Raw genomic sequence first — 10,587 nt, 5'->3', positions numbered from 1 at the left:
GCGGTGCTAGCTAAAACAAGCTAGTTATTGTCATATTTACGATGAAATAAACTAGTATCAGCTCCAAAATGGAAATCCCTGTGTGACGTCCTTCTGATATTTCCGGGTTGGTTTTTGTTTTTTTCACTTCCTTCTTCGTTGGTTGATGTTGTAACTGTCTGCATCTTCCTTTGTTTATTTCCTACAAAAAAAAAAAAAACGTCTCAGTTGTTGCCTCTGTACACCAATTTGAGTTTGATTAGCCCGCCATCTGAAATCCGTCCTACAATACAACATGTGTGTCGAGCAGTGCCACCGTGCGGCGGAGAGGGAAAGAGCAACCGGATGTGGCTTGTGATTTTAATATGTCTGCAGGTGTGTAAATTATTTACTTCTAAAAACTTACATAACATGCGCTTTATGCTTTAACTATCTGCCAATGTTTTTTTTTGTAAATGAAAGGGTTTTTTTCAGGCATTTTTTCAGGTAAATGGTGTTAGTCTCAATGGTGGCAAGTGCTGGCTTAGTGATTATAAAATTCTATTGTTCGTCTTGTTTGTCTTGTTTGTTTGTTTGTTTGTTTGTTTGTTTGTTTGTCTAATACAAGAGTTTTACTGGTTAAGCTCTGTTCTGTTTTTTTCTGTTCATTATTTGCATCATTTGCATGTGTACTAAAAAAACTGACAAACTGGTTTCAGTAGTTTAATATGTATTTATTTATTTATTATTAGATTTCAATTGGGATATCACTTTGATATTTGTGTTAAGAAACTGCAATTCCCTGCTGTGTTTCTTTCATATTTAATTTCGAAGCCACCTATGGAGCTATAATGAAGACAGCCTATATGGTGGAAGCTTGTGGCTGCTATAAAAAGAATTGACTTGATTAACTCAATAATAAAAGTGTCCTTTGTACCCATAGGAAAAAAAATCCTTGAGAAGTCAGCCTGAAAACCTCAGAGGGTTAGTGTATATAAGGTATATATAATAATATATAGGTTAGGTGTATGCAGGGCTTTCCCCAGGCTTCCCATTTAGAGATGTGAATCTTTTGAGTTACTGTTAATATGTAAAGTGTAGTCATAAGGGTCCTGGTGCGTGTTAACACTAACATGGTTAGAGTAGAGGACTGAGCTGATGTGCACCAGGCTGCCATGACAGGAAGGAGCATGTAACCTCTCTGTCAGAGATACAGCATCTAATATGTTTGACGTAGGGTCAGGGACCAAGCACATCATTAATGCATCTACACCTCACATCATGAGTGACGACTGCACATCTTTAAACTGCTGGCTAATTATCCACTAGGACACACTTCCTGGTGCTTGCAGAGTTTAGGGAAGTGGCTGGAGGTGGTGAAAACCTGGTATACTATATTTACTAAATGCAAACATTAAAAGGCCAGAATATGAGTCTGAGCTGCTTGTTAGGTGGTCAGATAGCTGGTCATAAACTCCCCCACACCTTTTCAACATCAGTGTCAGGGGCTCTGTGCCTGACCTTTTCTGTAACTTTCCAAAACCGACAACATTCGCACCCACTTCACACTGTGAGGAGGTGAGCAGGATGAACTTCTCTCTCCAGCTCTCTCTTTTCATTCGTTAGACAACTCACAATTCATGTGAACAACCAAGTGCAACACTGTGAATATTCTCCTGGAGAGAGTGTCTGAAAACCTGCTCCCTGTATCCCTGTATTTAAACATAGCGCATATGATTTGTGAGATGGGTCTGAAGTTGACAACACATCGCATGAACCACTTGCTTTCATAGTTAATCTTTATCCTTGAGACTGGGGACTCTCTCCCTCTGTCTCTCTCTCCCCCTCTCTCTCTCTCTCTCTGCCAACTGTCCAATAAAGCCAAAAAATCATGTAAAAAACTGAAACTCTCAGACATTCACTTGTAGCCTAATACTGTAGCCTACATCTCGAGTATATGCCAAAGATATGAAAAGAACTTGGGAAATTTGAGCGCACGGAATAGCCCCAATCCACAGATGCACTTATTCCATTATGTCAGGTTTGAGCAGCTGGCAGTGGTGATGCTGATGCAGCTGTCATTCAGAGGGAGCACGCCTCTTCTTGCTTCACCCCAGACGTAAGAGAGGAGGTCTGGTGAGGCGTGTCACTCAAGCTGCAGAGGGAGGGAGAAACTGTGACCCTGATTTTAATTGCCCCTCATGCACTGGCTGCTGGAGGTGAAGCAGCTCTTCCTCCCAGTTGGCCCCTCCAGTTGAGGAGGGACTTCCTCTCTCAGGAACCTGTGCAGATATTTCACACCCACATAAACCAGCTCACTCTCTGGGCCTGGTCCACGAGAGGTTTCATTTGAAAACTACTGGGCTATCACAGAGTTATTAATATTATTCAAAAGGCTAAAGCATGATCCACCGGGACACGTTATGACTGAATGTTTGACGAACGGTGTGTTAAGGCACAGGATATTCTCCTCTCGAGTTCAGTTGGTGCAATTTTATCCTTTCTTCAAGACTTAATTGACAAAAAAGAAGAGGTCTATCACAGTGTGCTCAGAAGTTATTTCAGCTTGCCAAGCCTGTTGTGATGAAGAAACTGCAGACCAGCTTCCTCTGGTTTGTCATTTCATGAAAGGGGCACCGAGACTATTACCTTTCTCCAAGCCAGTTTCACCATGTTGGGCTCTGGCTGTAGTTCTGGAGGCTCTCGCCAGCCATCGCCCTGAGCTGCTGGAACACAATGACTTGAAAATACTATCTCTTAAGGTGGCTTTGCTGTTGTGTGTGATATTCATGGTTCCTGCCTGTGTGTGGTTCAACTCAGGGTGACAGCGTAATCCTGCTTTTATCCTAAAGGTGGCTAATCCATGCTCACCAGTGGACTTTTTTTTGGTCATTTTTTCCTTTATTGGACAGTTGACAGTATAGAGGGAAACAGGAAATGAGGGGAGGGTGGGGGGAATGACTTGCAGTAAAGGTCCCCATCAGTATGACTCGAACTGAGGACATTATAGTTTGTGCTGTAACTATTAGGGAACTCGGGCACCTCTGGACCATGTCGCTTTTCAGCTTCCACTACTTAGAACAGCACTGGCTGCATATGTTGTGCCCTCTTCTTACTTTACTTTATAAGTTACTTTCTTTATAAGAGGGGACCAGTTGTTTGTATTGAGACCCTTTAAACAGGGCCCAGGAGGTTACGAGACCCCTGGGAGAATCTGCCAGTGGAATATAGAAGTATCCAGTGAGTCTCTGTCGTAGTCCATAATGCAAACAACTGGTCCCCTTTTCTGAGGGCCACCACCCTGCAGGACCTGTGTGTCAGGATATAAAGGATCCTCACCACCTCTGTAATGGACGGCTCCACCTTTTACACTCAGGCAAATGTCTGCGTGGTCAGAAGTTCGACACAGAGAGACTCTCTGCTCAAAGCTTCTGTCAGTGGGAATGGACATGCTTTTTAGTTTATAGTTATAAAAACATTAAAATATGCTCTTTAACCTTGACCGATTTACTGTATAGATTTACTGCAAAGATTTACTGTATATTATTTTAGGTGAAAACTCCTGCATCATTGGCATACATTTCCCTGTTGCCTGGACGGCGCAGCGCTGAGCATGGACACAAGTATCCATAATCCTGGATGTCCCGTCCCACATAGAAGTCTCAGTGACATGATCATGAAAAAGCTCTGCTTGGTGAGCTGTCAACACGGAGCCGATGTTACAAGCACTCACCATCAAGCCTGTCGCCCATATGAGCACTTTCAGTCATGGTGGATTGAAAGTGACATATTTAGAAGCAGTGAAGATGTAGATGAGAGAAAAGATAAAAAGGTAGATAAAAGCAGATAAAGTCAGTCACAGTAGAATAGATAAAACTGAAGTGGACCAAAAAAAAAAAACTAAAAAAATCAGTCAGTGCAGGTACAATGCAAAAATAAAATACTAAATTTAAAGATCCCATCCAGACATGTTTGATGACATATAAAAATATAACCAAAAAGAGCTTTAAATATTTACTGAGCAGTAAAACATCTACATCAATAACTGATCGCCATTTAGCGCTCACCGCTCCGCTGTGTTGGAATTAATAAAGCTATTAGGAAATCTTCTCTGATACTCAAAGAGGAATATGAGGCATTTTTAAAGTTCGTCTCCACACGTTTTAAATGTGTGGAGATTAACTTTATGTAAAAATAATGATATTTTGTTTAACATGGTTTTCACACATAAAAGGTGAAAAAAAGAAAAACTGGGTCTGAAGCTCATCTCCTCTGACTTCCTGATTGAGAAATGTGGATCAGGCCTTTAGCCCCGCCCACCACCTGCTGGCTCCAGGTGGACAGGTGAAAGAGCAGAGAGTATCAAGATGGTGAGAGGAGGAAACATCAGAGACTCAGCCACATGTTTGAGCCTCAGTCAGACCCAGACTCAGAGGAGGAGTCTGAGACCAGAACCAGAGACTGGCAGACGGATTAGCGCAGTTAGCATCTTTTATTTTTTGTTTGTTAGCTTGTAACTGTCAGTGGCTGACACAGTGTTAGCGGTTGTGCTAATGCTAACTCTCACTATCTCTGTTCTGACAAGGTTTCAGGTGTATTTAGCCCCGCCCCCCGTCCCCACAGGGTGACGGGATTGGTTCCTCAGGTCTGTGACGTATGAAACCCTGAATCTGTGTTTATGAGACTCATTGGTTCACTGCTGTTCAAGGTGGAAACACTCAGTCATGGTGTTGATGATTATTTCACTCATCATATGTCTGTATTATATAAAAACATCATATGGACGTTAACAAGGTTAAACATTGGATTTTTAACAGAAGGGATCTTTAAATATTAAAAAGGTCTTTGACACTGCTGCTCACAATTTGTTATAAAAATAATACATTTAGTATTAGAGGAAGCTACTTGGAGAAAAAGTATCAGCACATTTCAATATAAATTACACGACTCAGAGGCCTGTAGGTAAAGCATCAGCATCTACAGTCAGACACTTAAAATAAAAATCTGTCTGGTGGCATCAGTCACATCCGGAGAAGACACAATCTATTCAGCTCTGAGAGCTTCACTCATGTTTGTTTTCTGAAATTAGCCTCCGATTATATCAACAGTCTGGCCCCAGAGCCTCTTTCCAGATGTATCCAAAGACAAGACAGTAACGAGGAGCGTAGTGAATGGCAACCGTAACATACCACATCACAGATCTAAATTTGGACAGTGGGCTCTCTCCATTAGGGGCTGTCAACTCTGGAACACATTACCAACTGAAATCAAATTAATTACAGATATAAAATCCCACACAACAAGGATTAAGGGCAGGCTAGAAGCAAAACAGAGCTGTAGTCATTTTTAGCTAATTGTCCTCTAAATTACAGTTTTTTTTGTCATTGTATTTCCATATCTGTATTGTATTGTGGTTTTATGAGAATGAAAGCTTTATATTTTAATTATACTTTGAATGTAAAAAGAGCTGAAAATGAGCTGTAGCTCTAATTCTTTGTGCAGTGCATCAGCTTCCTGCTCTGTACTGAAACTACAGACAGGTGATGTGGAGAAGGAAAACACTGAAGAAGAGTGAAGAAACAAGTGATGCGAATTATATACTATAGTCTCCACAGTTATCAGATCTCTAACTGAAGACCTATGGGTGAACCTGGACTCAAAATGAGAGGATATCTTTTGGGAGAATGGTGTTCATCCTCTGTTAGAGTTCAGAGACCTGTAGAATAAATGCTAAGGAGCAGTGAAGCTGTTCTGGCAGCACATGGTGGCCGAACACCTTACTGAGACACTTTATGTTGGCTTTTCCTTTTATATGTCAGTTGTACTTTATGTACTTTTTTTGTGAATGTGAATAAATGAGTAAAGGTTATTATTATTGTATCGGTGTGTCAGACTCTGACAGGGCAAATAAAATCAGAACCTCTGAAACCAAACTTCCCTCTTTAAAGACAAACTTTTCTGATGGAGAGCCAAGAGTTCAGCCAGTAACCACACTGATTCCTGCACCATCATATTCACTACATAGTTTTCCTTATCAGAGCTAATTGAGCTAACCATAATCTTATGGATTTTGTCATTAAACTTCAAAAAGTGGACTCAAATTTGGTTCATGACCTTTTACAATTGCCAGTCCATGTTTTTGTCAAACGTGACATTAATCCTTTAATGACAGTAATGAAAATATCTGAACACAAATATATATATATATAGGTCATGTGAAAGTTGAAATGACATATTTCACATTTTTACAAAACATACATGCAGCATGTGAAAGAAAAAGAAAAGCGTCCCAGACGAGATATTTCTGGTCTGAGATTAACAAACTGACGTCTGTCTGATCCACTGAAGAGTCAACTCTCTTTTCACAGAACCGAGATTCTTTAACCAAAATGTATCAGATGCATGAATAGCTGCAATTACTTCTCGTTCACAACCCAGCAGTCAATTAGACATTACAATCTCTCAGTGATAACCATGGTAAATGGATGATGGCTCGTGTCCCACAGACGGGGATAATTAAGCTACAAGTCATAGTCTAGAACAAGCGAAGTTGAGCAGCATCTGATCTGGCAGATTATTGTGCGCTCTGGGCTGTCACTGACTTTAACAACGAGTTCCCCGTATGAGACGTGACCCCAGTCAGGGTCAGACAGCCCTCCCCTCCTCTCTTCCTCTGATCCTCCCTGTGCTGTACTGGGGCATCTCAAATCTCATGGAAGCATGACTTGTGCATTTATATAAGATTATTCTCAGTAAACCCACACAGAGTGGAGCAGTCTGCGCTCAGACTGAATGGAGCTTTATATTTCTTAATGCAGCAAATAAGGATTAAAGCATTAAGCCAAATATAGTTCTCACGATAGCTGGAGGAACCAATTACCCTCAGTGTGCGCATGTTTCCGTTAAAGGCATCTGCACGCTAAATTTGAACAAACGTGGGAAAATCACAACCTTGGAGGTTTTGTGTTCATGTTTTTCGTTTAATTGTGGGTTTCCAAGCTCCGAGTGCCAATGTTCTTTCACCACACGCAATTCAACTGGTCTTTCATTGATTGACACCAGCATCGGATGGATGGAGAATAACCATGAAGTGATTAAGAGGCATCAGGAGAGCAAGTAGGTGAAGAATGAAGCCTCAGTACCAGTCATTTCTACTACTAAACATATCAATGACAAGATATCAAAGTGGAATACAATGAACAAAATTCATTTGTTATTCATTTGACTTTATTTTCCAGTTGATATTTTTCTTAATGAAAAGTGTTTTTATCTTTTCTTTTTTTTTTTTTTTTGCAGGACCATTTCATACCTTTTATTAAGTCATTATAAACACATTGACATTTTAATGAAGGAATGCTGTTGAATACGTCTCAGTCTGGATATAATTCAAACCCTTCTACATTAACTATATGATCATTTTTGATTAGAGCTTGTAGTCTCTCCTGTGTGAATTGATCATTGGTGATTACTGATTAGAGGAAAGTATTTGTTTGTTTTTCACAATATTCAAAGTTTTATCACACTTGATAAATACTGGCAAAAACATGGATTATAATGGTTCACAATAGAACAGAAAACTTATAATCAAGTTTAAAGGAACAACCTCTTCTGTTTTTATTACTTATTTTTTATCAGTATATATGGCACCTGTGTTCTGTATGACCTTTTCTTATGGCATGAAAACATCTATAAATAATAATTTGATCTTACTTAATTAATAAAATATATGATTAATGTTTCACTTCTTAAAATTAAATATATACGTTTAACCGTTCAAGGTGGCCCCCAATACAGTGACACAACATTCAGTTAAATCTTTATTTTTAATTGTTTCAAACATTAAATAGCTATGCGCTGTTAATGTAAGAGTAAGTTCACAAACAGCTCAGCTATGAAGCATTTGTGCAGAGGGAGTAAACAGCATATGTGCTTTGGTTACACAGAGGAGGAGCTAAAATGGCTGCTTATGGACTGGTTCCATGTTCACAGTCACCCCTAGGTGGCAGCATTGCACTTCAGAGATGTGTGTGTCTCCTCTGGCCTTGTGTAACCTTTCGTCCCATATCCTGTTCCCCAGGATGGTGGTACAACATGCACACTCAGGGTAACAGGATTTCAGTGTGTCATTACGGTAACATCAACACACCAGTGTCGAACCATCAGCGTAAAAAAATCAGTTAACTTCCCAAAATTCATGACTCCAAATATCAAAGGATTTCAAAGAGGCAAGATTTTCAGGTAGTTTGGTGGAACTAACTTTCACTTCCTGTGGGAAAAAGTTATTAGTAGTGTGAATTATCTTACAAAGTTACACACACACACACACACACACACACACACACACACACACACAGCCTTACTTAAGAACAACTTTCCTTCAGTAATAAAGGCCACAGCCTCTGCTCTGGTTCTGGAGGTCCAGTCAGTCCAAACCTTTAAAATCAGTCTGAATGAATTGTTTCATTATTGTTTCTTTGGCTTTGGATTTACCTTTGAGTGTAAATAAACGGTTGAAGAGGACAGAGTGGACACGCCCTGTTCCAGTCAGGCATCTGTTTTGTTTTCACATGAGTCATTTCATTGGTCAAGAAACATGTGACAAGTGAGAAATATTTACTGCTTACTTCCTGTGTATCTATACGATGACTCAGAGAGTGACAGTCAGTATCAATAACAAAATTTTCTATGTTGAGCAAGTATCATAGTATTTTTTTAAACCTGACACTAGCTGTAAACAATTGATCATGCAATCAATAAAGGCATGAATGAGCGATTCACATACTTGTGCTTGTTAGGCTTCCTTGTTTTTGGTGGCATATTTGATGTTTTCTAAGAACTGTTAAGACAGCAGCGGGTGCCAAATATAACCTGTCTGACTGGTGAAATAACTGAATCAACCTGTGGACCACAGAATGCAGCCAGAAACGAAACTGATTCTCACATGTGCCACTGAATAAAGAATATGTAACAAAGATTAAATTAAAAAAAACTCTGAAAACGCTCCAGCAAAAATCAGAGCAAACCCGACCTGGTGCACGAGTGTTTGTCTCTGTCCCACTGAAAACTGACAGTAGATTCTCGGCCTCTCCTGCTCTACTCCCATGTCGTCACAGTGAACTGTTCAGAGCAAACTGTCATGTGATTACAACACTCCCTCAGGAAACTCTCCCTGAAAATGAAACTCCCAGTCCGAGCTTGTAGGATTACGCCTGAGATCTTCACCATTTGACAGAGTGTGAACGGGCAATGTTAGTATTTTGGAAGTGGAAGAGGTGGTGCCCACATTCAGTGCCAAAGAAACAGTATGTCAACCATTTGGAAACACTGGATCTGATCTTCAAAATGTAGACGAACACAGTGTCCCTAAACTAATATCACACAAAAAAATAAAATCTTTATTGAACACTCACAGAGCTGGTGGGAAAAATAAGTGAACCCTTGGAAGTGAGCTTCCAGCATCAGCTGATCAGAGCTGCTCAGTGTTCAGGAGGAAGTTTGGCCCGTTCTTCTTTGAAGAGATGCTGCAGCTCAGACAGATTCTCAGGATGTCTGGTGTGAACGTTTCTCTACAGCTCAGTCCACAGCATCTCTACTGGATTCAGGTCCGGACTCTGACTGGACCCCTCCAACACGTGGATCTCCTTTGTCTGAATACTTTGTGTAGTAGATTTACTTTGATGTTTAGGATCATTGTCCCGGAGCTTCACCCAGCTTCTCCTGAGCTTCAGCAGGTAACAGACACCCTGACATTATCCTGTAAGAGACCTGGATAAACCTGGGAATTCATTTCCCCCTCGATGACATGGAGCTGTCCAGGTCCAGAGGCAGGAAAGCCCCAGATCATGATGATCCCTCCGCCCTGCTTCACCTGTGGGATGATGTTTTCATGTTGGTATGCAGTTCTCTCTCCACACCGCACATGGAGCTGCATTCAAACAATTCAATCTTAGTTTGACCAGTCCATAAAACGTTTTCCCAGTGGTGTTGTGGAGAGCAGCGGCTTCCTCCACGGCGTCCATGTAACCGTGCTCCGTGATGTGTGTGAAGTCGACTCATGAACAGAGATGTTAACCAGCTCCAATGATTGCTTTAAGCTTCAGCTGTTACTTTGAGCTTCTTTGTTACTGAGCGTCTGTTGAACCTTTGGAGTCGTCTCAGCTGGACATCCACTTCTGGAGAGAGGAGCCACAGATTCAAATCATCATCAGACTGTGGACCAATGAAGATCTAAAGTCTTTGACCCTTTCAGTCCATGCAAATCACAAATTCTACAGCTGATCCACACTCTGCCTCCCATCTGATGTACTTATTATTGATCAGATGTATGTGTTGTCATATCAACAGGATCCATCAATGCACAGTAAACTTACAACTGTTGTTTAACCTGTGAGCCGTGCTACTGACACTGACAGCATTGGGTTGTAGGTGAATAAACATATGCAACAATCACACTGAGAGATATTTGAATACTATATGTAAATTTCACAATCAGACAAAACAGGTCAAACAGGGTAAAGTCTTTTTTATTTATTTATTTATTTTAAAGATGTGACACTTAATAAAAGGCGTCTGGCTTGTAATTAATCAGTTAATCAAAGTGACTTAGCATTAGCAATTTCCAGTGTTGTT

This window comes from Seriola lalandi, unplaced genomic scaffold, assembly GCF_002814215.2.
Source record: "Seriola lalandi dorsalis isolate HSWRI2012SDOR001 ecotype SW California unplaced genomic scaffold, Sedor1 jcf7180002054581, whole genome shotgun sequence".
In the NCBI taxonomy this organism is placed as follows: domain Eukaryota; kingdom Metazoa; phylum Chordata; class Actinopteri; order Carangiformes; family Carangidae; genus Seriola; species Seriola lalandi.
The sequence above is the reverse complement of the archived record's forward strand: the minus strand, read 5'-3'. Positions refer to the sequence as shown.